Source organism: Myodes glareolus, chromosome 8 (assembly GCF_982192425.1).
Source record: "Myodes glareolus chromosome 8, mMyoGla1.1, whole genome shotgun sequence".
NCBI classification, from domain to species: domain Eukaryota; kingdom Metazoa; phylum Chordata; class Mammalia; order Rodentia; family Cricetidae; genus Myodes; species Myodes glareolus.
Genome location: NC_142033.1, coordinates 55,546,987 through 55,574,014, shown reverse-complemented (window position 1 = coordinate 55,574,014; position 27,028 = coordinate 55,546,987). Strand labels below are relative to the sequence as shown.

The following is a 27,028-nucleotide window of genomic DNA, read 5'->3' as shown; positions in this document are numbered from 1 at the left end:
ATAACTTTAATGTGATTTTACTGCAATTTATGTACTTACTTATTTTGTGTGTATTTGACATGTACAGTTATTTTTTTACTGCTTATTTTATTTAGTCCATTTTTATATGTTTTTTAATTATACTTTTGATTTCTTACCCTTTTTGTCATATTGTATATCCCTGTCCTTCTTTAATTTATTTCTTACAGTTTCTCTCTGTGTTCTGTGCCATTTCACTATGACACCATCTACTTATTAGAATCTGAAAACATTTAATCATACTTGTACTTATTAATTCCTCCATTTTCTTTCTTTTTTTTAGTTCTTTGAGATTCTTTCATAATATTTTGTTTAGGTTAATCCCTCCCCCACCCTTGTCAGATCCACCCTCTCTTCCTTTCTTACCCAACTTGGTGTCCTTTCCTCCAGCCCTCTGTGCACCTCTAATGTCCAATTTGTGCTGCACATATGTTCTTGATGTGTGGCCTTCAACTGGAGTGTGGTCAATATACAATGGGCAGTAATCTTAAGAAAAACTGACTCTCCTCCCAGATGCTTCCAAATCCCAGTAGCCCCTTAGCTAGAGGTGGAACTTCTTGTCTCCCTTCTTTCTCCATGTTGGGATTCAGTTTGGCTCATGCTTGCTCAGATCTTGTTCATTGTAGCATAATTACTGTGAGTTCATACGTGCTGTTATCCTGTTGTGTGTAGAAGACATTGTTCTCTTTGTAGTCATACACTGGCTCTGGTTCATATACTCTTTCTGTCCCCACTTCCATGTTTTGTTCAGAAGGAAGTGTAAAAGAAATGCTTCTTTAAGGACTGAGAAGTCTGCAGTCTCTTATTCTTTGCACCTCAACCAGTCATGAATATCTGTGCTAATCACCATCTACAGAAAAGAGAAGTTTCTCAGCTGAGAATTGATAGTGCATTAATCTATAGGTAACAAGAAGTTATTAGGAGGCAGTTTAAAGCTATGTACATTTAGCAGTATAATAGTAATAGGCTCTCCCCTAGATCTTATGACCTTTGACCACTGGTTCTTGGCTTTACAGTGACACCAAGGATAGGTTTCATCTTGTGCACTGGGACTTATATACATCCAATAAAATGATGATAGGTTTCTCCTGTCACATTCATGCCCCTATTGCCTTAGCAGGTAATGTTTCATTACACTAGACATTACTGCAGTCCAAAAGGTTCACAGTTGTGTAAAACTGATGATTATTTTGTCCTTTTGCTAACATGTATAGCACTTTCCAGCACCATGGAAGCTATAGGAATGAAGCATCCAGGTCAGTGGGAGTTAGGTGTGTGGTGTCATCAGCACTAGGGCCCTACCTTCAAGTTTTAGAGGGCAACAAGAGAAATGCCCAATAACCAGGAAGACTTTATATCTATGGGGCAAAACTATCCAACTTCTCCTGGGAGTAGGATTTTATTTATTTGCTTATGGTATCTAGTGCAGGCATGGTTACTCTTCTATAGGGTAATTCCATTTTAACTTTGCATTTATGTGTATTTAAACATTAAAAAGTCCTTCTATCCAATAAATTCATGAGTATATAGATCTACATTTTATTCAAAAATATCAATGATTGATTTACTTAAGCATGAACATGTAAGGTAAAGATGATTTTTTTTTACTTTTCCACATAAATAAGCACCTTCCCCAGCAGTACTTGTTTAAAGACCTCTCAATTTGAAATATCACCTCTATGATGAATGAAGTTCACATGTTGTGTTGATTCATTGATCACAATATTCTTTTCTATTGATAAACTTGCCCAAACTTGTGCCTACACTATTGTCTTTGCTTATACTTTTATAAAAAGTCTTTGTGTGTATGTGGGAGGGGTATTTTACTCAGATTAGTTTTGTTAAGACATTTCTCATCTTTATTTGTTCTTATCCATATTAATTTTATATCCATTCATTTAATTACTTATAAAAATCTTGCTAAAATTTCTATTGGGTTTATGCATTAATTTAGGAAAGGTGACATTTTAAAACATTGAGTCATTGTACTTATTAAGAGTGTTTCTCTACACCTTTGTTTTATTTTATTTTATGTACAATAGTAGCATTTAAAGGTCATAAAATCCTTTAATTATGTAGCATGTGCTTTCAATCTTGTTTGAAAATTACACATATACAGTTTTTATGAGGAAAATATAAATGAGTTTTATGAAATACATATTAAATATTATGTTAATTGAAAATAACTTTAGTGGATTCATTTAACTTTGCCACATGAAGACTGAGTATTTTTTTAAGTTTTAGATCTTGTACCATTAATTTTTATTTTGTACCACTTAGCCTTATGTAGATAACAAGAGAGGGAAAATAATGTAAAGAATGACAACTTGCGTATTCTAAATAATTTCTAACTTTGAGGAAAATTATCTTAAGTGCATCATTTTTCTTAGAGATCCTTTATCATTCAAGGAGTCTCCTTAATTTGTTAGGATTTTTAAGAGTATTTATCATGAATAAGTATTCATTTTACTTAATTTAGTGCATTCTCATACTTCCATGTTCATGAAAATTTCTTTTTTTCCTCTGCCAGTTTGCTTACATATTTCTATATGTGTGTGTATTTTCCAATTTAGATTCTATATATTACAGAAAGTATTGCTATTTGCTTTCTTAGTTTGATGTACTCTCTTTAAAATAATGGTTTTTAGTTCCATACCTAGCTGAAAATGTCATAATTTGATTCTGCTTCACAAAAGAATAAAATTCAACTGTGTATATGAAATTTTCTTTTTCATAAGTTAATGGGCATCAAGTCTAGTTGCATATATTAGCTATTGGGAATACTGCAGCAGTGAACATGGGTGTTCAAATATCCCTGAGATATGCACACATTTCTTATTTAATTTGGCATGTGAATTGGATTTGCACTACTATTACACCTGATACAAGCTGTTGATAAAAAGGAAGGTTTATTTAGGCTCCTGTTCTGGAGATTTCAGTTGGAAGTCATGTGGCCTTACAAATTGGGCTGCTGCTGAATACAAGGTATTATGATGGGAGTGTCAGGTGTGACAGGGTCCCAAAATGCCCTGCAAATACATGCATCAATAACCTAGATACCTCCCATGTGCCTTCCCTTCAAGGTCCTCAGCACTTCACACTACAGGCATATCACAGAGCAAATCCTTTGCACATGGATCTTTGGAGAAAATACTGCCAATATTAAAACCACAGCATACTGTAAGTCATTTAGTAGCTTAGCACTAAAAGGATAAGTACTGTTAACCCACAAGGTATTACTTGCCTTGTCAATGTAGGTTGTAGATATTTTTATCGTTGTAGCCACAGACAGGATGTACATGTACTATTTCTTCTCCTGCTCCTCCTTTCTATTTTTTTTATTATGGTACAAGTTTGACCTCATTAAATTGCATGGTTAATTTCCCAGTCCTTTCTTTGTTTTCATGTTTTGCAAACATTAGTGATACTTGAATATTGCATTTCTACCCTATTTTCTTTGAACTTCTTAATACATATTTTGAGAAGTTGAATAGTACTCACTTAGGTTCTAAACAAATGATGCTCTTTTGTGATTCAAAACAGACTATTAATTCTCCCTATATCCCCAATATAGCTTTGTTGAGTTCGCCTTTGCTAAAAGAATATCAATTTAACCTAAAACTTCATAGTTAGCGGCATAAGGGAATTCATCATGTGCTTTTAAATCTGAATTGCATCTTTCCCTACATTCTTGTTTTAAATTCCAGCAATGCCGTGTTCGTATTTTTATCTCCCTTCCCTTTCTAATCAATCCTCATACAACATTGCATGCTTTATTCCCCCTTTCAAAAAATGTAAATCAACTCCGTGAGTCCTCATAATGGTAGCTCATATTTATTCAATTCATTTAATTTTTGCTGAGTTTATTCTGTGGCTCCTTATCTAATTTCTAGTAAACATTCAGCTTTTATTTTCTCCCTTGTAAGATGAATATTTCAGTTAACAAGTTTCTTATGGGAGAACACTATAATTGTAATCTTCATTTGTCGATGGGTAATATTTTAGTTGTCACTTAGTCATTTATATAGTTATATTTCCATATTGAATTTTTCTTTTGGTCTCTACAATTTTATGGCAGCCATCTTATAGTTTTATTAAAATGTTAAAGGTACATTTTACATATAACATATATCATAATTAATCATGAGACATGCCTGCTCTTTCTTTGTTTTTGGTTGGTTTTTGAGACATGGTTTCATTGTCTAACAACCTTGGCTGTCCTGAAACTTGCTCTGTAGACCAGGCTGGCCACAAACTTGCAGTGATGTGCTTGCAAGTGCTAAAATTCTACAACACATGTCTTTGTAGTACTGATAAAAATGTTTTGTAGCCATACTTGATAGCCTTGTGGACAAATTCTTGACAAATTTGGCTCTTCCATTACCGGATTCAGGATTTTATATATGGTCAAGTATATCCACTAGTCGAATGAGCACGGATCTCTTTTCGCACATGATTTAACAATTATTGAGTGCTGCGTGTTAATCTTCTGTAATGTGATATTGCTTTCTTAATTGGCCCTTTAAGTACTGTAAATGTTTATTTGTATTATAACATTATAAGTTTTTTCTATAACTCTGGAATTGCCTTGTACTGCCATCAAGTTGCAAGTTTTGCTCTTATGGAGGCATACTCTTTATTTCTAGTGGTATCTTCTCACTTTATGTCTGCTTTCCTTTATTACAATATAACTACATTGTATTTTAGTTGGTAAATGCCTGGAAACTTTTCGGTAATTTTGTACTTAAGCTTTCTGTTTTAATTTGATTTAAGTTGGTGTTTTATAAGCAGCCTATAACTGGGTAGTGTTTTATTTTCTAGCATGACAGCTTTTAATTACCAAGACTAGTCTATGTAGAGAGATTATTAACATATTGGAGTGTTTCTACAATCTCATTTTGTGTGGTTCTTCTATCCCACTTTTAGTTGTGGCTTTTTATTTTTAATCTTTTCTAACATTAGGGTTCTTATTCCATTTACCCTTCTGAGTATTTGCAGATTGCTTAAAGTACTTCAGATATGCTATTAAATTCTGGCAATACTGACATATTTAACAAGTTAATCCTTAATGTAGGAATCAGAGACAAGTTTTAAATAACATTACCTGTAGATTTACCTTTGTGTAGAAGCAGAGTTAGTTAACCTATTGTACTCTTACCACTGTTTATTGTCATCACAATTGTTTTGGATTTATTCTTTTCGTTATTGTCTCTGTCATAAAACTCCTTGGAATTGCTTTCATTTCAGAACTGGTGCTTGGAAAGTCTTTTTGCAATTTCCTGTTTATTATAAACTCTCAATCCATGTTGCTATCATTTTGCTTGAATCTTGACAAACTACCTAGGTTTGCATTTTTAAGTCAACAACTGTTTTTTTTTTTTACCATTTAAATGCATTTTACTTAATTCTATAGATTTTTAATACTGTCTTTGTTCTTGAAACTCAATGTAAATTCCAGTTAGTCTATTTGGAGCTGTGAATTTTGTTATGTGTTGGTTCTGGCCATGTTCAGTATTATCTCAAAGCAGGAAGGATCACTACAGAATAACTAAGCTTATACTTTTAAATCTCATCCCAATTTGGATTCACTGAATTTTTCATTTGTTATTTTGAAAAATAACTTAGAAATAAACCTAAATATTATTAGATTAAATATTTCTATTATTTTCCTGTACTAGTCCAGTTTTTGGTAAGTCTGATTACCTCTATGCTAAGTATTTCATTTCATTCTCTACAGATCACAAACTGTGCTCACATGTCAATGGAATTTTATTAAAGCTAGATTCAATTAATAGATCTCTTTTTAGCATATTCAAGTCTGTTCTCTGGTATTTGACAGTTTCACTGGCATTTAAATTTAAATTATAACTGTACTCATATAAAACTTGTTTGGTCTTTATAAAGACAACTAGTTATTTTTGAAAGTATCATGTTTTTCATAAATTAAAATTATATATAAAATATATATGGGCTTTTGCAAACGTTCAGTGCCCCAGAATCCAGAGTTTGTCAGATCCCCCAGAGTTGAAACTGCAGACTGTTGTAAACTTCCTTATATTAGTTCTGGGATCCAAACTTGAATCCTCTGCAAAATCAGTATATTGTAATTTTTTTATTTTTTTATTTTTATTGTTTTTATTGAGTTATATATTTTTCTCCACTACCCTCACTTCCTTGCCTCTACCATTCGGCCCTCTCCTGTGACCCATAGTTCCAATTTACTCAGGGAGTTCTTGCTTTTTCACCTTCTTTTGTCAATCCATGTATGACTCGCTTAGGGTCCTATTTGCTGTCTAGTTTCTCTGTGGCCTGTATGCAGTATTTTCTTTGCTTATGTCTTAAAATCACTTATGAGTGAATATATACTATATTTATATTTCTGAGTCTGGGTTATCTCACTCAGTATGATGTTTCCTAATCCATCCATTTGGCTGCAAATTTCAAGATGTCATTATTTTTTATTGCTGTGTAGTACTCCATTGTGTAAATGTATCACATTTTCTTTATCCACTCTTCAGTTGATGGGGATATAGGTTGTTTTAAGGTTCTAGCTCTTACAAATAATGTTACTAAGAACATAGTTGAGCACATTTACTTGTGGTATGATTAAGCATCCTTTGTGTATATACCACAAAGTGGCATTGCTGGGTCTTGAGATAGAATTTTTTTCTAATTTTCTGATAAACCCCTATAGCGATCTCCAAAGAGGCTGTGCAAGTTTACACTCTACCAGCAATGGAAGAACATTGCCCTTACCTCATAACCTCTCCAGAATAAGCTGTCATCAGAACTTTTGATATTGGCGATTCTGACAGGTATAAGATAGAATCTCAAAGTTATTTTGATATCCATTTCTCTGGTGACTAAGGATGTTGAGCATTTTCTTTAAGTGTCTTTCAGTTCTTTGTGTTGTGTCTGTTGAGAGCTCTCTGTTTAGGTCCTGCACCCCATTTTCATTGGATTATTTCTTCCTTTGATGTCAAGTTTTTGAGTTCTTTGTATATTTTGGAGATTAGTCCTCTGTCTGATGTGGGGTTGGTGAAGAACTTTATCCAGTCCGTAAGCTGCCATGTTTTCTTGTTGTCCTTTGCTTTACAGAAGCTTCTCAGTTTTAGGAGGTTCCATTTATTAATTGTTGCTCTCAGTGTCTGTGCTATTGGAGTTATATTTAGGAAGTAGTCTCCTATGCCAGTGCATTCAAGTCTACTTCCCACTTTCTCTTCTGTGAGGTTCAGTGTTGTAGGTTTTATGTTGATCTCTTTGGTCCATTTGGACTTGAGTTTTGTGCATGGTGATAGATATGGATCTATTTTCATTCTTCTATGTGTTGATATCCAGTTATTCCAGGACTATTTGTTGAATATACTTTCTTTTTTCCATTTTATATTTTTAGCATCTTTGTTAAAAATCACGTGTTCATGGGTGTGTGGATTGATATCCAGATCTTTGATTCAGTTCCATTGGTCCTCCTGTGGTGGAGCATGTCTTTAATCCTAGCACTTGTGAGGAAGAAGCAGGAAGATCTGTAACTGAAGACTGTTCGCTTGTTTCCCAGTTGCCCAGACTTAGATAATTACAAAAAAAATTATATTAATTACAACACTGTTTGGCCAATAGCTTAGGCATATTCCTAGATAGCTCTGACAATCTTAAACTAACTCATTTTTATTATTCTGTGTAACAGCATGAGGATGTGGCCTACTAGTAAGGTCCCGGTGTCTTTCTCCTTTGGCAGCTACAAGGCTTCTGACTGACTCTGTTTTATTTCTCCTAGCATTCAGTTTAGTTTGCCCACCTAGCTCTATTCTGCCCTGCCATAGTGCAACACAGCTGTTTTATTAACCAATGGTAATAAAACATATTTGGGGCATACAGATGGGAATCCCACTTCACAGATCTCTGTGAGCTCAAGGTCAACCTTGTCTACATAGTAAATTATTTTAAAAATCAGTAAATTAGCAAATGATCTCCAGTAGCCAGGCTATCTCCCAAACCAGAATAAGACCTTTTGATTTACTTATTTTTCCTTATGTGTCTTTTTCTTCACATTAAAAATATCTACTCTTATTTCAGTATTTATTTTGAGTTATTCTATGATATTTAGAGATGGTTCTATAGAAATAATTTGAATTTGCTTTGACTTCTCTTCTGGAGGAACCATCAAATTGAAGCACTATGGATGAATTTTCAGAAAATTATGAATTACTCTTGGTGATAATCTTAAGATTTTTGTAATGGGAATATCTATTTGTTGAGAATTTTTTTACTTTCTGTAATAATTATACTAAGAATATAATACTTGTCATTCAAACTATACTCATATACCATTCCTTCTCATTTAGTGCAGAGATTTTTGTCATTGAGATTGCAAACACTGGGTAATACCCAGTTCCCAGTTTAAATATGGTCTGACATTTTGTTTTCATTCTTGAATTCATGATTGCTAAAATCTCCAAGTCAAGATTCTGCTGCTTCTCTAAAAGTCCAAGGTAGGCCTCACCTTCCATTCTCTCCATATTCTGGATTTTTTCTCCATGTATATTGAACATTTAAAAAAATTCTTATGATTTTTCTTTTTATGTAATCTTAATATTTCCAATGATAAAATTTATAACTAGATTTTGTAAGCATCTTTAGTTATCCTTTAGATTAAGAATTTGAAAAATCCCTGAGCTTTGTATTATTGAATATTGGAACTAGCACAGCAATCAGGTCTACAGTACATTTTCAGTTATAATATTTACTAGAAATCACAAGCAAATATTAAACATGAAATATAACTGTTTCTGGTTCTCTAGAGTTAAATAATTCACCCTTTACTTGTTCTCAGTGTCATCCTTATATCAATAGAGGAAACTAGCAAAAGTTGTCAAACTAGGACAATAGAACATATCCGTATTATGATTTTACAAATTCATATCAATTTTATTGTGATAAAGTAAACATACCAAGACAATACCAAAATTGTGTGGAATTTTCCATTTTCAGTTTGAAGCATCATTGGTCTATTGGAATTCTGAACCCTTTCACTGTTCTTAAAAGCACAGGATACCTGCTTACTACATTGACAATAGTTTCACATCCCAATGAAACAACAACAAAGATATCAAGATTAACCTAAATTTTATACACAAAATCAATATAAAAGTATAAGGGTAAATGTTGCGGCAGAGTGCTTATTCGTCCTGGTCACTCAGAACCAAAATAATCACACAGAAACTGTATTAAACAAAATACTGTTTGTCCCATTAGTTTAAGCTTCTTATTGGCTACCTCTTGTATTAATTTAACCCATTTCTTTAATGTATTGCCACGTGGCAGTGACTTACTAATAAAGTTTTGGCATGTCTGACTCTGGCAGCTACATGGTGTCTCCCTCTCTACCTTCCTTCTCCCAGCCTTCAGTTCCATCTTCCATGCCAACCTAAGTTCTGCCCTATCAACACTCCAAGGCAGTTTCTTTATTCATTAATGGTCATCACAGCACACAGAGGGGACTCCCACATTAGATAAAAATTGTGCAGGTCTATGGAATGAAAATGAATATGATTTACAGTACTGCCAATATGGGGTGTTTATAAGATGCCAAGTATTAAGATGTGATTCATTTAGCCTAAGCCTGTGACCTCTGTAGGACCTGGCCTGAGTTAGCAACTTCCATGGGACCAGGTTCAAATCAGTTACCTACGCAGGACTAGGCCCAAACCAGAGACCTCTGTTGGAGCAGGCCCCAGGGAACAGCCTCAAAGGGAGCAGGAAAAAGTCTGTGAGCTTGGCAAGAATGGGCCAGAGCCAGCCACCTCAGAAGGACCACACTTGTGTAGAGCAAGCAACAGAGACACAATCCCAAATGCACAAAGAAAAAAAAAATGGGTATACAAAGTAACAAAATATTCAACACCACAAAAATCAACATGACACCAACAAAAACCAATGGGTCTACAACAGTGTAAGCTTCGCACTTTTCTGTGGACACCCGAACCTCGAAACAGGCGCGCGCTTTCCTGACTCGAGCCCACGAGAACGGACGCATGTCCTAGGGGTTTGAACAGATGACACACACACAAAGAGACTGGCTCATCTGCCAAAGAGCAAGTGGCAAATGGCAGCTTTATTAAGCATAAGTCGGGTATATATACTGTGGGGCAAAAGGACACCAGCCCCCCATCAGGAACAAGGAAAGAGAAAAGTCAGGGGGCCACACCCAAGGTCGAAGAGCAGCTGAACAGAGAAAAGAGGAACCTTTCCTTCTCTGACCAGGGAACCTTGCCTGCTGCAAGAACCTTGCTTGCAGGTGGAATTACCATAACAGTACAGGGAGAGTTCTCTCTAAGCTACACCCTTGGGCCATAGGTGAAATTAACATAACAAGAGAGGGCAGTTCTATGCTACACCCTCAAGCTGATGCAGTGGAACCAGGAAGCAGAACAGCCCTGCATAGCTCCTCGGGAAAAATAGGGAACCTGTGCACCTACAAGTCTCCCTTTAAATATATATAAAATATGATGACTAGCAGCTGTCTTAGGCATGTCGGTCGTTGGGTAAGATCTCTAAACCCGTCTACAGGAATGTGTTCAGGTCCAAACGCACCCCCTGTCTTAGGCGAGACCGCCCCCCCCGTGCAATAAACCCGTCATTGCTTCACTAGTCATACATTGAATCCAGTCATATTTATGCTGAAAGATACTCCGAGGCGAATGCCTACTAGGGCCAGGCCGTGGCGGACCTGAAGCCATTGGCCAGGTGAAAATGTTCCAGCATACACATGAGCAATCCTGGAAGAGACTGTGCTTGCACAGTGTCTGAAACATTTTGCTCTGAATAGAGCCCTTTGAGTAAGGCTACGGCACCAGCAAATGGGACCCCTGGAATGACTAATCAAACTAAATTAAAGCCAATTAGCAATTTTGTAATCCGGGGTCCGAGAAAAGCAGCAAAATCTTATCCAGCGACCAGCAGAGGTCAAAATCCACACCCAGTTTGTAAAGATCAACAAAAGCATCCAATCGAGAATTTAAATTAATTTGAATGCCCATGGTATTTCTGTCTGACTGGCAGGGTTTTCGCCTCGAGTACTCAATGCTGCAATCTAGGGTAGGGGAAGTAGCTGCTTCCCCTCAGGGAGTCAAGCAGCCTTGGCTGAGAGGGACAGATAAGGCAGAGAGACAGAAAGCTGGGAAAGGGGTAAAATCAGGCGCTGGATCATCTCTCAGGAATCTGTCATCTTCCTCGCTGCCTCTGCCACGCCCGCGGGGTCTCTTGATCTCGCCTTGTTCTCAGGTCTCTGAATAGAGGAATCCACGGTCCACACCAGACGTTCAGGGACCCAAATGGATTGCTTTGCATCCTGTGGAAACACATAAACCGCTCCTCTACCCCAAATTAATACATGAACTGGACCATGTTACATATTGGGAGGAACAAATACTCAGAACAAAACTTAGCTCAGCCAGTATTGACGTTGGCTGGTCTTGAACTTAGAGACCTACAGGTCTCTGCTCCAAAGAGCAAATTTCATTGTCCTGTGCCATTGCAACCGGCCTAAATATTGGGCTACATAGCGAACCCCAAAACATCCTTTAGAATTAGTTTTGCCTGGAACTTTTCCAGGGGCAGAAAATAATTATCTGACCCAGTATGTGAGCACTTACATAACTAGATAGAATTATTAAAATTGTCATCTTTATGGGGGCACATTGCCTCCCGCCAACATTTGAGAAATAATTAATAGGATCGACATATCTGGCTACAGATGTGGAAATCTTTGTCAATCATCAATCCATACAGAAAACATTAGGACTCCAGAAATAGTCCTCCAAAGAACAAGAAATAAAAATATACGTAACAGATCTAAACTGAAAACTCTCAATAGACAAACTTAAAAATGACTGAAAGACATTTTAAAAAATCCTTAAGCATGACATCTTTAATCATTGGAGAAATGTGAATCTAAATAACTTTTGAGACTATCTTATTTTAAATGACATGACCAAGATCAAACATTGCTCATAGTTTATACTTAAGAGAAACCTTTCCACGATTGGTGGAAATGTAAATTGGCACAGTCTGGAATTTTAGAAAATTAGGCAACATACCATCTCCTATGTCTCTTTAGGTCCTAAATAGATTGTTTTGAATCTGGTATAGTTGAGCTATTGTTCCAAAAATTTAAGAAAACCAGTTCTCCCGCTCCTAGCCTGGAGCCCTCTAAAAATGTGTAAGCAACCTTTCCTTAGAAAGGAAAACATTAGATTTAAAACCAGACAACTGTTTCTTACAACAACCTCTTTAACTCTGATTTACCCGGGGTATTCCCCATTACTTAATTATCTCTCATTTAATTATATCTCAATCCACAATGCATCCTGGCCGGCTACAGGATGACCCAGTCCACTATCCTCACCTTTCCGATCTCACCCATGAGTCTCGGCGGAGGGTGTCCAGGTTGAATGAAATCCATAGAGCATGAGGTTGAGGTGAAACAGCAGCTTGCTTATTGCTCTGCTGGGGCTAGCTTTTTATCATGGCACCAAATGGGGAGCCACGGAGGGACTCTCACCTGACCCCAGTAGGGGTCAAGGACTGATCATGTGTATACAACCTTCACCTGTCCCAGTAGGGACTGTCACCTGACCCCAGCAGGGATCAAGGAATAATCACCTGCACTCAAACTTCCTCATCCAACTCCAGGAGCAGAGGGAAGTTATGATTCTTTGTAGATAAGCTCCTCAAACGTACATCTTTGTCCTGGAATAACTCTGTAGACCAGGCTGTCCGTGAACTCATAGAGTCCCATTGTCTCTGCTTCCCCAATGCTGGGATTAAAGGCGTGTGTTAAAACACCCAGAACTCACAGAGATCTGCCTCTGCCTCCCAGGCATTGGGATTAAAGGTGTGTACTGCCATACCCTGAAGTCACAGAGGTCAACTACCTCTGCCCCTCAAAGTCTCAGAGTTCAATTTGCCTCTGCTGCTGAAGTGTTGGAATTAAAAGTGTGTACCACCACACCCAACTACTCTCTTTCTTAAAGAACTTTAACTTTTAGCCTGCATATATTTTTTACATATTATAAACCAGTTAGAGGTTTTCTTCCTCTTAGAATCTCTCTTTAACGTATATTTTTCTTTTTCTGACTACATAAGCCTTTAATTTACTAAGCAAAAATGAGACCCATGGCTTTGATGGCTAGATCCAACCCATTTCTTAGTTTTCTGTTGAGATGGAAAATCCTTGAGCTAGCAGCCTTAGCATTGTTTGCTGTTGCCCCAGGCTATAGGTCCGCTTTTGTTATCTAGGATACGGGCAACCTGCTGAAGTGGCAACCTGCTGAAGCAGCTCCCTAGCTATGGCACGCTTTCTGAGCTAACCCAAAGGTAGCAACTGCCTACCAGAAAACTGTAGGCTCGTGGCCTCTGTCAGCTTAAAAGCATTTGTGTCTGTCCCGGCCTTAGTCATGGGCGTGCGCAGCCTTTGCTCTGTTGGCGCTGCTCCGAGCCTCACATAACATTACATACAGCCTCCAACATAAACCTGCCCTTAGCCCGCCCACTTGTGGCAGGCACCTTTTGGCACCGCGGTGTTCCACGCCTTGGCCGCCAGTTTCCTGGGACTCCTAGAGTTGCCAGCCGCAGTTGCGCAGCCTGCCGGAGTCCTGTGTACAGACCCTGTACGGTCTGTCGGCCTCCGTGCAGGCGGATCACATTCCGCCTAGCATGTAGCTCATTAGCTGCGGGTAATACCAGCTCCATTTACGGCTTGGGGCTCAAGGCTGCTGCGCTTTCTTGTTTTGTCAAAACTCTCTCTCTTTTGCTCTTTTGCCTTTAGTTACTCAAAAACTTTTAATAGAACTGTTAGACACACCTTTGAATATTTTCTCAGCCCGAGGCCCGCAGTTACATGGCCATCGGCTATTGCTAGCCTGCTTGCTTAAGCTGGGTCCTGTGTCCTGTAACCTTGGGAACAGATTTCAGCCGGGAGCTAGCTGAGCCCAGCCTGTACTCTATGGCAAAAATTAAAGTTCCCTGCATGTGAGAGTCAGGGACTGAGTTTTAAAATAGTCTAAACAGTCTCTTGTGCAGTGTCATCTTAATCCTGGTACCAAGTCTCTTTACGAATTTTAGCAGCTGATTTGCCCACTGGCCTTCAGCTCTGGATCAGACCTTTCGGCACCCATACTTCTAAAAATCAAACTCATTCACCCCCTTATCACACGTGCACAACCGCACATCACAACACTGGCCAGATTCCGGATCGTGGGGGAAACCCCTACCTCTTTGGGTTTCTCGTGGTAGATCCACAGACGGCAGAACGCTGTTCTTCAGTCCTTATTCAAAGCCGACCGAGGGATGCCATCTGTAAGCTTCGTACTTTTCTGTGGACACCCGAACCTCGAAACAGGCGCGCGCTTTCCTGACTCGAGCCCACGAGAACGGACGCATGTCCTAGGGGTTTGAACAGACGACACACACACAAAGAGACTGGCTCATCTGCCAAAGAGCAAGTGGCAAATGGCAGCTTTATTAAGCATAAGTCGGGTATATATACTGTGGGGCAAAAGGACACCAGCCCCCCATCAGGAACAAGGAAAGAGAAAAGTCAGGGGGCCACACCCAAGGTCGAAGAGCAGCTGAACAGAGAAAAGAGGAACCTTTCCTTCTCTGACCAGGGAACCTTGCCTGCTGCAAGAACCTTGCTTGCAGGTGGAATTACCATAACAGTACAGGGAGAGTTCTCTCTAAGCTACACCCTTGGGCCATAGGTGAAATTAACATAACAAGAGAGGGCAGTTCTATGCTACACCCTCAAGCTGATGCAGTGGAACCAGGAAGCAGAACAGCCCTGCATAGCTCCTCGGGAAAAATAGGGAACCTGTGCACCTACACAACAGCAAGATTGAGTACCCCAATACAGATGAAGCTGAAGAAAATGATCTAAAAAATAACTTTAGAAGAATGTTTGAATCCCTAAAAATGAAAATCAAAAATCACTCAAAGAAATAGAGAAAAAAAGAAACAAAAATTGGAAAAAATCAACAAATCCCTTAAAGAAAACCAAAAAAAGCAATCAAACAGGTGAAATACACAACTCAAGACTTAAAATGTGAAATAGAGAAAATAAAAGAAACACAAATTGAGGGAATACTGAAAACAGAAAATATACGAAAATGATCAGAAACCACAAATGCAAGCAAAAACAGCAGAACACAAGAGATGGAAGAGAGAATCTTTTTATTTTTTTAAAGTATTTTTATTAAATTATAAAAGTTTCCATTTACGCCCCTCTTCTCAACACCCTCCCAATCCCCCCCTCCCTCTCCTCCTCCCTCTTTGTCCCTAAGGGCAGTCAGGGTTTCCAGCCCAGTGGGAAGTTCAAGTTCCTCCCCCCTCCCTCCAGGTCCAGGAAGGTGAGTATCCAAAGAAACTGGATCCCAAAAATCCAGTATATGCAGAGGAAACTAGTCCCAGTGTCATTGTCAATGGCTTCTCAGAAAGACTCCGGGCCAAGCCACATTCAGAGAATCCGGCCACATTCAGAGAATCTGGTTGGATCACGTGCTCGTTCAGTCGCAGTCCAACTGCCCTTGGTAAACTCTCATTAGATCCGACCCCTTGTATCAGTGGGTGATAGCATCCCTCGCAGTCCTTCGTCATTTTCTTCATCCTTCTACTCCTCATTTGGACCTTGGGGGGCTCAGTCCGGTGCTCCAATGTGGGTCTCCGTCTGTATCGCCATCCATCACCAGATGAAGGATCTATGGTGATAAGCAAAATATTCATCAGTATGGTTATGGGCCAAGGCCGGTTCAGGCACCCTCTCCTCTGTCCAGAGAACAATCTGGGGATCTCTCCTTGGACCTGGGATCCCATATATAATCAAGTCTCCTGTAAACCCTAAAATGACTCCCTTAGTTGAAATATATTCTTCCCTGATCCCATATTCATCCTTCCTCCCTTCCCCCCATCCCGGTCAACTGAGCTTTCTCCATTCCTCCCCTACTCCCTTCTCTCTAACCCTCTCCCCTTCCAACAACTCTCCCACCCCCCCCCCCCATTCACCCGAGGTTACCTGGGACTCTTGACTATTTCCTACCTCCTGGTGGATAGCTAAATAATCTTCATCAGGTTCGTCTTCTTATTTAGCTTCTCTAGGATCACGAATAATAGGCTCAAAGACCTTTAATTATGGTTAGAATCCACTTATGAGTGAATACATACCGTGTTCCTCTTTTTGGGTCTGGCTTACCTCACTCAGTAAAGCGTTTTCTATGTCCATCCATTTGCATGCAAAATTCAAGATGTCATTATTTTTTACCGCTGAGTAAAACTCTAATGTGTATATGTTCCACACCTTTTTTAACCATTCTTCTATTGAGGGGCACCTAGGCTGTTTCCAGGTTCTGGCTATTACAAATAGTGCTGCTATGAACATAGTTGAACAAATGCTTTTGTAGTATGCTAGGGAATCTCTAGGGTATAAACCCAAGAGTGGAATTGCTGGGTCCTGAGGGAGGTTGACTCCCAGTTTCCTGAGAAACCGCCACACTGATTTCTACAGTGGCTGCACAAGTTTGCATTCCCACCAACAATGGATGAGTGTTCCCCTCACCCCACATCCTCTCCAGCATAGACTATCATTGGTGTTTTAGACTTTAGCTATTCTGACAGGTGTAAGATCTTAAGTGTAAAATATATAATAGAGGAAATAGACTCGTCAGTCAAAGAGCACATTAAATCTACTAAAACACTTAGCACAAAATATCCAGGAAACATGGGATACCATGAAAAAAACCAAACCTAAGAGTAGTAGGGATAGAAGAAGGAGAAAATGTACAATCCAAAAGCACAGAAAATATATTCAACAAAATAATAGAAGAAAACTTTCCCAACCTAAAAAAAAGATACAGATATAAAGATAGAAGAAGCTTAAAGAATACCAAAAAAAGCTGGACAAAAAGGTCCCCTCACCACTTAATAATCAAAACACTAAAGATAATAAAAAGAATATAAAGAATTGTAAAGGAAAAAGGCCAAGAAACTTATAAAGGCGGACCTATCAGAAATGCACCTGATTTCTCAATAGAAACAATGAAAGACAGAAGGTCCTGGTCAAACATTATGCAGACGTGAAGAGACCACAGATGCCAGCCCAGACTACTATACCAAGCAAAACTTTCAACCATCATAGACAGACAAAACAAGATATCCCATAACATAACCAGATTTAACCAATACCTAACCACAAATGCAGTCTTTCACAAAGTATTAGAAGAAAAACTCCAACCCAAGGCAGTTAGCTACATCCACAAAATACAGACAATAGATGATCTCACAGCAGCAAATCCCAAAGAAGGGAAAATACACACACAATAACATCACCAACAATGATAATTCAAATAACAGAAACTGGCAGCCATTGGTCATTAATATCCATTAGTATAAATGGACTCAAATCACCTATAAAAGGACACAAGCTAACATATTGGATACAAAAGCAGAACCCACCCTTCTGCTGCATTCAAGAAACATATTTAAGACAGACATCACCTCAGATTAAAGGGTTGGGAAAATTTTTCTAATAAAATGGACCTAAGAAAGAATCTGTTATAGCTATTCTAATATCTAACAAAATAGACTTAAAATTGAATCAATCAAAAAAAGACAAAGAAGGACATTTCATATTTGTCACAGGAGAAATGCACCAAGAAGAAATATCAATAGTGAATATCTATGCCCCAAATACAAAGATGCCCTCATATGTAAAAGAAACATTACAAAGTCTTAAATCATACATTAAACCCCACACCCTAATAGTAGAAGATGTCAACATCCCACTCTCACCACAAGTACTCAACAGAAATTTAACAGAGAAGTAAGGGAACTAACAGATGTTATGACTCATAAGGACTTAATAAGACATCTATAGATAATTCAATCCAAAAATAAAAGAATTCTTAGCACTTCATGGAACATTCAAAAATTGACTACATACTAGGTAACAAAGCAAACCTCAACAGATACAGAAAAATGGGAATATCCCTATACATCTTATTGGATCACTGTGGCTTAAAATTAGTATTCAACAGTGACACTAATTTCAGAAAGCCCACAAACACTTGGAAATTAAACAATGCTCACCAGAATCACCAATGGGTTAAGGAAGAAATAAAGGAAAAAATTTAAGATTTTCTATAATTAAATGGGAATGACCACAAAACATACTCGAATTTATGGGACACAATGAAAGCAGTGTTAAGAGAAAAGTTTATAGCACTAAATGTTTACAAATAGAGCTGGAAAGATCTCACATTAGTGAGTTAACTGAACACCTGAAAACTCTAGTACAAAAAGAAGCAAACACCCTGGAGTACTAGAGGGCAGGAAATAATGAAATTGAGAGTTGAAAAAAATAAAATAGAAAAAAAGGAAAACAATACAAAGTGTTAATGAGACAAAGAGTTGGTTCTTCAAGAAAATCAACAAAATAGATAAACATTTACCCAAACTAATCAAATGGCAGAGAGAGAATATCCAAATTAAAATGAACAAAATCAAAAATGAAAAGGGTACATAACAACAGACATGGATGAAATTGAAAGAATTCTCAGGTCATACTCAAAAACCTGTATTCTACCAAATTGGAAAACTTAAAGGAAATAGGCAATTTTTGGATAAATATTAGTTACTAAAATTAATCAAGAACAAATAAGCAAATTAAACAGACCTATAACTACTAAACAGATAGAAACAGTCATCAAAAGTCTCCCAAGCAAAAGAAGCTCAGGACCAAATAGTTTCAGTGCAGAATTCTAAGACTTTCAAAGAACTAATACCAATGCTGCTCAAATTGTTCCTCAAAGTACAAGCAGAAGGAACATTGTCAAACTATTTTTACAAGACTACAATTATCCTGAATCACAAACCACAAAGACATTATTAAAAAAGAGAATTACAGACCAATCTTACTCATGAATGTTTATGCAAAAATACTCAATAAAATTCTGACAAACTGAATTAGAGAACACATCGGAAAAAAATCATCCACTCTGGCCAAGCAGGCTTTACCCCATAGATTCAGGGATTGCTCCACACACAAAAATCTGTTAATGTTATCCATCATATTAACAAGCTGAAAAAAATAAACACATTATCATCTCATTAGATGCTGAAAAAGCCTTCAACAAAATAAATCATCCCTTCTTGATAAAGGTCTTAGAGTGGACAAGAATATAAGAAACATGCATAAACACAATAAAGGCAATATACAGAAAGCCAACAGCTAACATCAAGCTAAATGGAGAGAAACTCAAAGCAATCAGACTGAAATCCAGAACAAGACAAGGTTGTCCACTCTTTCCAATCTATTCAATTTAGTTTTTGAGATTCTATCTAGAGCAATAAGACAACAAAAGAATGTTAAGGGGACACAAATCAGAAAAGAAGTTGAATTCTCACTACTTGCTGAGGAAATGATAGTTTACATAAGTGATCTCAAAAATTCTACCAAAGAACTTCTACAATTCATAAACACCTTCAGTAATGTAACAGAATACAAGATTAATTTAAAAAATCAGTAGACCTCCTTTGAATAATGAATAATGAGCTGAGAAATAAATCAGAGGAACATTACCCTAAGCAATAGCCACAGATAACATAAAATACCTTGGAGTAACTCAAACCAAACAAGTGGAAGAACTATATGACAAAATCTTTATCACTGAAGAAAGAAATTGAAAAAGACTTCAGAAAATGAAAAGAGCTCCCATGCTCTTAGTTAGGTAGAATTAACATAGTAAAAATGGCAATCTTATCATAAAGCAATCAATAGTAGATTCAATGCAATGCCCAGCAAAATCTCAGCAAAATTCTACACAGACAAGGAAAGAACAATATTCAAATTCATATGAAAAAGCAAAAATGCTAGGATAGCCAAAACAACCCTGTACAATAAAGGCACTTCTGGAGGCATCACAGTCCCTGACTTCAAACTCTACTACAGAGCTACAGTACTGAAAACAGCCTGGTATTGGCGTAAAAGCAGACAGGAGGAACATTGGAACCAAATTGAAGACCCGGATCTCAATGCACACACCTACGAACATCTGACTTTAGGTAAAAAAGCAAATATTATAAAAAGGAAAAAAAAACGTATTTAACAAATGGTGCTGATATAACTGGATATCAATATGTAGAAGAATGAAATTAGATCCATATCTGTCACCATGCACAAATCTCAAGTCCAAATAGATCAAAGACCTCAATACAAAACCAACCACACTGAACCTCATGGAAGAGAAAGTAGGAAGTACACTTGAGCGAATTGGCACAGGAGACAACTTCCTAAATATAACTCCAGCAGCACAGACACTGAGAGAAACAACTAATAAATGGAGCCTCGTAAAACTGAGAAGCTTCTGTGAAGCAAAGGACACGGTCAACAAGACAAAATGGTGGCCTGCAAAATGGAAAAATATCTTCACCAGACCCATATAGGACTAAAGACTGATCTCCAAAATACACAAAGTACTAATAAATTGGTAATCAAAAGAATAATAATCCAATAAAAATGGGGTACAGACCTAAACAGGGAACTCTCAACAGATGAATCTAAAATGACTGAAAGACACTTAAGGTAATGCTCAAAATCCTTAGCCATCAGAAAAATGCAAATCAAAACAACTCTGAAAATCCATCTTACATCTGTAAGAATGGCCAAGGTCAAAAACACTGATGACAGCTTATGTTGGAGAGGATATGGGGTAAAGGGAACATTTCTCCTTTTCTACTGGGAGTATAAACTGGTACAACTGCTTTGAATATCAGTTTGGCAATTACTCAGAAAATTAGGAAACAACATACCTCAAGAACAAGCATATATTTGTGGTATATACCCAAAGGATGCTCAATCATACCACAAGCATATATGCTCAACTATGTTCATAGAAGCATTATCATCATATCCATAGCCTCATAACAACCTAAATTCCCCTTGACAAAAGAGTAGATAAAAAATATGTGATACATTTACACAATGGAGTACTACACAGAGGGAAAAAATGATCACATGAAATTTGCAGTCAAATGGATGGATTTAGAAAACATCATATTGAGGGAGGTAGCCCAGATAAACAAATACCATATGTACTCACTCTTAAGTGGCTTTTAGACATGAAGCAAAGAAAAGCCAGCCTACAAATTACAATCCTGGAGAACCTAGACAAGAAAGAGGTCCCTAAAAAATGCATACATTAATTTAATCTACATGCAGAGTAGAAAAAGACAAGATCTCCTGAGTAAATTGGGAGCATGTGAATTATGGGAGAGGGTAAAAGGGGAGGGGGGAGGAAGAGAGAGGAAGGGAGAAAAATATATAGTTCAATAAAAACAATAAAAAATTTAAAAAGTTTAGAGTGTAAAAAATGTGTGTGAAGAAGTTTGATGGGATTTTAATGGGGATTGCATTGAATCTATAGATTGCTTTTGGTAGAATTGCCATTTTTACTATGTTGATTCTCCCAATCCAAGAGCAGGGGAGGTCTTTCCATTTTCTGGTATCCTCCTCAATTTCTTTCTTCAAAGACTTAAAGTTCTTGTCAAATAGGTCTTTCACTTCCTTGGTTAGAGTAACCCCAAGATATTTTATGCTATTTGTGGCTATCATGAAAGGAGATGTTTCTCTGATTTCCCTCTCTGCTTCTTTATCCTTTGTGTATAGGAGGGCCATTGATTTTTTGGAGTTGATCTTGTATCCTGCCACGTTACTAAAGGTGTTTATCAGCTGTAGGAGTTCTTTGGTAGAGTTTTTGGGGTCACTTATGTATGCTATCATATCGTCAGCAAATAACGAAATTTTAACTTCATCCTTTCCAATACGAATCCCCTTGATCTCCTTATGTTGTCTTATTGCTATTGCTAGAACTTCAAGCACTATATTGAAGAGGTATAGAGAGAGTGGACAGCCTTGTCGCGTTCCTGATTTTAGTGGAAAGGCTTTGAGTTTCTCTCCATTCAGTTTGATGTTAGCTGTTGGCTTGCTGTATATTGCTTTTATTATATTTAGGTATGATCCTTGTATCCCCAGTCTCTCCAACACCTTTATCATAAGTGGGTGTTGAATTTTGTCAAATGCTTTTTCAGCATCTAGTGAGATGATCATATGGTTTTTTTCTTTCAGTTTATTTATATGATGGATTACATTGATAGATTTGCGTATGTTGAACCAGCCCTGCATCTCTGGAATAAAGCCAACTTGATCATAATGGATAATTTTTCTAATGTGCTCTTGGATTCGGTTTGCCAGTATTTTATTGAGAATTTTCGCGTCGATGTTCATGAGTGAGATTGGCCTGTAATTCTCTTTCTTGGTTGTGTCTTTGTGTGGTTTTGGTATTAGGGTAACTGTAGCTTCATAAAAGGAGCTAGGCAATGACTCTTCTGTTTCTATATTGTGGAATACATTAAGGAGTATAGGTATTAGCTCTTCCTGGAATTTCTGGTAGAATTCTGCATTGAAACCATCTGGTCCTGGGCTTTTTAGCTATCAGCCAGGAGGTAGGAAATAGACAAGAGTCCCAGGTAACCTCGGGTGCATGGGGGGATGGGAGGGTTGTTGGAAGGGGAGAGGGTTAGAGAGAAGGGAGTAGGGGAGGAATGGGGAAAGCTCGGTGGCCTGGGATGGGGGGGGAGGGAGGAAGGATGAATATGGGATCAGGGAAGAATATATTTCAACTAAGGGAGTCATTTTAGGGTTTACAGGAGACTTGATTATATATGGGATCCCAGGTCCAAGGAGAGATCCCCAGATTGTTCTCTGGACAGAGGAGAGAGTGCCTGAACCGGCTTTGGCCCATAACCATACTGATGAATATTTTGCTTATCACCATAGATTTTTCATCTGGCGAAGGACGGCGATACAGATGGAGACCCACATTGGAGCACCGGACTGAGCCCCCCAAGGTCCAAATGAGGAGCAGAAGGTGGAAGAACATGAAAAAGGAAATCAGGACTGCGAGGGATGCTATCACCCACTGATACAAGGGGTCGGATCTAATGAGAGTTTACCAAGGGCAGTTGGACTGCGACTGAACGAGCACGTGATCCAACCAGATTCTCGGAATTTGGCTGGATTCTCTGAATGTGGCTGGCCCGGAGTCTTTCTGAAAAGCCATTGACTATGACACTGGGACTTGTTTCCTCTGCATATACTGGATTTTGGGGATCCAGTCTGTTTGGATACTCACCTTCCTGGACCTGGAGGGAGGGGGGAGGAACTTGAACTTCCCACAGGGCAGGAAACCCAGACTGCCCTAAGGGACGAAGAGGGAGGAGGAGAGGGAGTGGGGGGAGTGGGAGGGTGTTGGGAAGAGGGGCGGAAATGGAAACTTTTATAATTTAATAAAATTACTTTCAAAAAAATTGTGATGCATACATATATATCATAATTACATATATAATGCACATCTATATATATCATGATTCCTCAGTAGCTATAGTTTTATTCAGAAATTTAAATAACATTGTATATTTGTGCAGATGATAATATTTTTAGTTTTTTAATTCCACAGTAGGCAAGCGTTCTCTGATCGCTTGAAAAGTTTTTTTTTTCAGTATTTTCTTTTTTCTTTTTCTTTCCATTCAAAAAATTTATACTTCATCCCCTGCTCCCATTCCCTTCCTGCTCCCCCTCTCACACTCCTCCCTACCTCCTCCTCTCCTTAAGAGGGGGCAGAGAACCCTGCCCTGTGAAAAGACCAAGCCCCCCCCCCCCCCATCCAGTCTTAGGAAGCTTTGCATCCAACTAGACAAATAGACTAGGGTCCCAAAAAGCCAGTACATGCAGTAGATCAATTCCCAGTGCCTTGATGGCTTCTCAGTCAGCACCCATTTTCAGCCAGATTCAGAGAGTCCGGTTTGATCTCATGCTCATTCAGTCCCAGTCCAGCTGGATTTGGTGAGCTCCCCCATTAGAACACTGTCTCAGTGGGTGGACCGACCAACCCCTCACAGTCCAGACTTCCTTGCTCATCTTCTCCCTCCTTCTGCTCTTCAATTGGACCTTGAGGGCTCAGTCTATTGCTCTGATGAGGGACTTTGTCTCTATCTCCATCCATCGCCAGACGAAGACTCTGTAGTGATATTTGAGATAATCATCAGTGTGATAGTTGGGCAAGGCCAGTTCAGACACCCTCTACTCCACTGCCCAAGGACCTAGCTGGGGACAACCCCGTGGACATCTGGGATCCCCTCTAGAGCAAAGTCTCTTGCCAACCCTAAAATGGCTCCCTTAATGTAGATATCTTCTTCCCTGCTGTTATATCTGTCCTAACTCCATCTCCAGCTTCCTACTCCCCCAAGCTCTCTCCAGTAGTTCCCTTTTCCCTTCTCTTTCCCCCTCTCCCCTTCCCCCACCCCCACTCCCGTGCTCCCAACTTTTGCCCAACAATCTTGTTTGCTTCCAACTTCTAAGAGGATCTATATATGTTTTTCTTTGGGTTGACCTCGTTATTTGGCTTCTCTTGGCTTGTCAACTATAGGCTTAATGTCTTTTGTTAATGTCCAGAGTTCACTAATGCATGAGTACATACCATATTCATCTTTTTGGGTCTGGTTTATCTCATTCAGGATAGTGTTTTCTATTTCCATCCATTTACATGCAAAATTCAAAATGCCATTATTTTTTCCACTGAGTGGTACTCTAATGTGTATATATTCCACACTTTCTTTATTCATTCTTCCATTGAGGGGCATCTTGGTTGTTTCAAGGATCTGGCAATTACAAATAATGCTGCTATGAACATAGTTGAACAAATGCCTTTGTATTATGATTGGGCATCTCTTGGGTATGTTCCTAAGAGTGGTATTGCTGGATCCTGAGGTAGATTGATTCCTAATTTCCTGAGAAACCGCCACACTGGTTTCCAAAGTGTTTGCACAAGTTTGCATTACCACCAGCAATGAATGAGTGTTCTCATTGCTCCACATCCTCTCCAGCATAGGCTATCATTGGTGTTTTTGATTTTGGCCATTCTGACAGGTGTAAGATGGTATCTCAAAGTTGTTTTGATTTGCATTTCCCTGATCACTAAGAAGGTTGAGCATGACCTTAAGTGTTTTTGGCCATTCGAAGTTCTTCTGCTGAGAATTCACTTTTCAGTTCAGTACCCCATTTTTTAATTGGGTTAATTAGAATTTTCATGTCCAGTTTCTTGAGTTCTTTATATATTTTGGAGATCAGATCTTTGTCTGTTGCGGGGTTGGTGAAGATCTTCTCCCATTCAGTAGAATGCCTTTTTGCATAAGAAAACCAAGCAGTTTTCTTATAGTAGCTCTGTAAGTTTGAAGTCAGGGATGCTAATGCCTCCAGATGTTCCTTTATTGTATAGGATTGTTTTGGCTATCCTGGTTTTTTGTTTTTCCATATAAATTTGATTATTGTTTTCTCAAGGTCTGTGAAGAATTTTGTTGGGATTTTGATGGGGATTGCATTGAATTTATAGATTGCCTTTGGTAGAACTGCCATTTTTACTATGTTGATCCTACCCATCCAAGAGCATGGGAGATCCTTCCATTTTCTGTGTCCTCTTCAATTTTTTTCTTCAAAGACTTAAAGTTCTTGTCAAATAGATCTTTCACTTCCTCAGTTAGTGTAACCCCAAGATACTTTTTGCTCTTTGTGGCTATTGTGAAAGGTGAAGTTTCTCTGATTTCCCTCTCTGCTATCTCTATCCTTTGTGTATAGAAAGGCTACTGATTTTTTTGAAGTTGAGCTTGTATCTTGCCACACCACTGAAGGTGTTTATCAGCTGTAGAAGTTCTTTGGTAGAGTTTTTGGGATCATTGATGTACACAATCATATCATCTGCAAATAATGAAAGTTTGACTTCTTCCTTTCCAATTCGAATCCCCTTGATCTCTTTTAGTTGTCTTATTGCTATTGCTAGAACTTCAAGCACTATGTTGAAGAGAGATGGTGAGAGTGGACAGCCTTGTCTTTTTCCTGATTCTAGTGGAATGGCTTTGAGTTTCTCTCCATTTAATTTGATATTAGCTGTTGGTTTGCTATATTTTGCTTTTATCATATTTAGATATGATTCTTATTTCCCTACCCTCTCCAAGACCTTTATCATAAAGGGGTGTTGAATTTTGTTGAATGCTTTTTCATCATCTAACAAAATAATTATATGGTTTTCTTCTTTCAGTTTATTTATATAATGGATTACATTGATAGATTTTCATATGTTGAACAAGCCCTGCATCTCTGGGATGAAGCCTACTTGATCATAATGGATTATTTTTTGGTGTGTTCTTGGATTCAGTGTGCCAGTGTTTTATTGAGAATTTTTGTATTGATGTTCAAGAGTGAGATTGTTCTGTAATTCTTTATCTTGGTTGAGTCTTTGTGTGGTTTTGGTATCATGGTTATTGGAGCTCCATAAAAAGAGTTTGGCAATGACTCTTCTGTTTCTATTATGTGAAACACCTTAAGGAGTATAGGTATCAGCTCTTCTTGGAATTTCTGGTAAAATTCTGCATTGAAACCATCTAGTCCTGGGATTTTTTTGGTAGGGAGGTTTTTGATGACAGCATTTATAGCACAATCTTTTTGGTTAACAAGCATCTTTTATTCTCAAAGAAGCTGACTTTTTTCATGCATGCTGTGCAACCAAGAGCATGACTAAAATAAAGCTGCTATAATTTGGGAGGCAAACAAAACCTCTGCATGCATTTAGAAAGGAGTAAGTAAGCATCACATTCTAAGAGATGAATGTCTCAAACATCAAAGTTATAGTGACCTTTCCTCCAGAAATGGATAATGGTATCCAGGGAGTAAACTCAGTCTTCCTTCATTGTTCCATGAATATTATATTAACCATTCCTTGGGTACATGGACATTAGCCAACTGGTACAGGAGAATTGTCTATATTCTGTCAATCACGCTTTAAATAAACTCTGATTGGCCAGGCAGGAAGTATAGGTGGGAAAACTAGACAGGAAGTAGAAGTGATGCAATGAG

The 27,028-nt window shown here is 38.2% G+C and overlaps 1 long non-coding RNA gene across 1 annotated transcript; it reads right to left on the bottom strand.

Moving 5' to 3' along the window:
- Positions 1-10,088: 10,088 nt before the first annotated feature.
- LOC148121172 (uncharacterized) lies at positions 10,089-14,876 on the bottom strand. Its single transcript, XR_015738579.1, has 2 exons — positions 14,289-14,876; positions 10,089-11,365 (listed from the first exon to the last, which is right to left on the bottom strand). It is a non-coding gene; the product is annotated as an uncharacterized LOC148121172 (long non-coding RNA).
- Between the last annotated feature and the right edge of the window lie 12,152 nt (positions 14,877-27,028).